General features: G+C 46.0%; 1 non-coding gene across 1 annotated transcript in view; it reads right to left on the bottom strand.

Moving 5' to 3' along the window:
• Positions 1–2,271: 2,271 nt before the first annotated feature.
• LOC125774054 (large subunit ribosomal RNA) overlaps positions 2,272–2,373 on the bottom strand; it is a 4,178-nt gene continuing 4,076 nt past the window's right edge. Inside the window, exon 1 of the ribosomal RNA XR_007420564.1 lies at positions 2,272–2,373. This exon is cut by the window's right edge and continues 4,076 nt beyond it. This is a non-coding gene — a ribosomal RNA (large subunit ribosomal RNA).

Genomic DNA, 2,373 nt, shown 5'->3' with positions numbered 1-2,373 from the left:
TGGTACCGACTTCCATCTACGCACTCGATATAACCTAGGTACTTGGTACCGATGATGGTTAACACTCAAGCATTTCTTGCAACCTGGGGCCATGGTACCAATTTTCACTTCTTAGGTACGTTTATGGGCCCGCATTAATCCAATATTGCTCCGATGGCCTTTCGCATTATTTCATCCGATAGCCCTTGCCAAAAGCTACCAAAAGTTCCTCCACGGCCATGTGCTCCGACGCTTAGTTTAGGAAATATTCGAAAAAATTCATTTTAGGAAACATTTTCTTATTGGAAAATCACCTTAAATCGATGGCCATTTTTTGGGCAAAAACTTTAACGTCTTCCCGACTTTGCGGGAATTGCGAATTTTAGGCACCCAGAGAAAATCTTTTACTTTAAGGGGGCGGCCGCGAAGTTGCCCAAAGTCTCGGACACAAAAATTCTCAAGTTCCCCACTCTAGTAAAGCGCCCTATGAGTATCTCCTGGCCCGCGAGCTCTGCGAGCGGGCCAGCTTCGGCGATTTTTGCCTTTTCGCCTAGGCGGTTCTTCTACGAAATTGGTCCACAGCTTTTGCTCAGAAAGCTAGCATTTGTTGCAACAGTTAGGTGCTTGGTACCACATTTTGGTATCCATTTGGGCATTTGTTGCAACTACTCGGTACTTTGGCCCACATTTCGCTCTACTCGGGCCTCTTTGGTGCTACTTGTCGGTACTTTTGGCCAACTTAGGCCAATTGGGTGCAACTTGTGGGTACTCTGTGGGTACTTTAGGGCATATTGTGTCTTTCGGGTGAACCTTCGCAATACTTCATGGGTACTGATGGCCAACTTAGGAACATTCAGTGCAACCTTTGGGCCTAAGGAAATTTGTCCAACTCTTTGGACTTAGAAAATTTTCTGGACTTAGAAAATTTTTTGGACTTGTAAAAATTTTCAAATGTTCAATTTGGCCCATATTTCGCTCTACTCGGGCCTCTTTGGTGCTTCTTGTCGGTACTTTTGGCCAACTTAGGCCAACTCAGTGCTTCTTGTGGGTACTCTATCGGTACTTTTGGCCAACTTAGGCCAATGGGGTGCTATTTGTGGGTACTCTATCGGTACTTTTGGCCAACATAGGCCAATTGGGTGCTACTTGTGGGTGCTCTATCGGTACTTTTGGCCAACTTAGGACAACTGGGTGCTATTTGTGGGTACTCTATCGGTACTTTTGGCCAACTTAGGCCAACTCAGTGCTTCTTGTGGGTACTCTATCGGTACTTTTGGCCAACTTAGGCCCATGGGGTGCTATTTGTGGGTACTCTATCGGTACTTTTGGCCAACTTAGGCCAACTCAGTGCTTCTCGTGGGTGCTCTATCGGTACTTTTGGCCAACTTAGGCCAACTGGGTGCTATTTGTGGGTACTCTATCGGTACTTTTGGCCAACTTAGGCCAACTCAGTGCTTCTTGTGGGTACTCTATCGGTACTTTTGGCCAACTTAGGCCCATTCGGTGCTATTTGTGGGTACTCTATCGGTACTTTGGGACATATTATGTCCTTCGGGTGAACCTTCTCGATACCTCATGGGTACTTGTGGCCAACTTAGGAAAATTCAGTGCAACCTATGGGCCTTTGGAAATTGTTCCAACACTTTGGACTTAGAAAATTTTCTGGACTTAGAAAATTTTTTGGACTTAGAAAAATTTTCAACTTCTGTATCTTCTTCATCATGTTCCATTTTGTGGGACTTAGAAAATTTTCTGGACTTAGAAAATTTTTTGGACTTAGGAAATTTTTCAACACTTGTAAAATTTTTGTTCCTTCTTTGAAGAAGAATACTTTCCACTATTAGCTTCTTTCTCTTTTTCTTCTTAGTTGTCTTCTTATTTTCGGTCCGAGAGCGCCGACACTTGTAAAATTATCTAAGTCCGAAGACTTTTGGAATGAACCAAAAGTCAACGAACACAATACATCAACCCTATCAACATCAAGTGGCAACCCGAAGGAAGCGCAGCGGCCAGCCCATGTACAACGCGAAGTTGTAGCATGCAACCAACCAACCGCTAACCTCCAACGGCACTCAATGTATTCGTTACACATGGGCGCACCTGCACCACACTGTCGTGACCATCCAACGAGCCGTCGGTTCGGTCGTGTGTTACAAGCACCCCATCACATAGGCATAGAGTCACCACACAGTGTTCTTCAACACTCTCGTCACATGGTGCAAGTCACGGTACGCACCACCAATGTGCACTGGTTGGCCAATTCCAGCACACACGGGGCGCGCACGCGCAAGCACTAACCACCAAGCATGGGTCGCCTGAGAGGATCGATGCGAACGCATCTCTACAACTTGAAGCTCCCAGCCTGTAGTCCCGTCGTTTGCGGGCGGTCGTAGG

This window comes from Anopheles funestus, assembly GCF_943734845.2.
Source record: "Anopheles funestus chromosome X unlocalized genomic scaffold, idAnoFuneDA-416_04 X_unloc_76, whole genome shotgun sequence".
In the NCBI taxonomy this organism is placed as follows: Eukaryota; Metazoa; Arthropoda; class Insecta; order Diptera; family Culicidae; genus Anopheles; species Anopheles funestus.
This window is presented reverse-complemented; position numbering and strand designations above follow the sequence as displayed.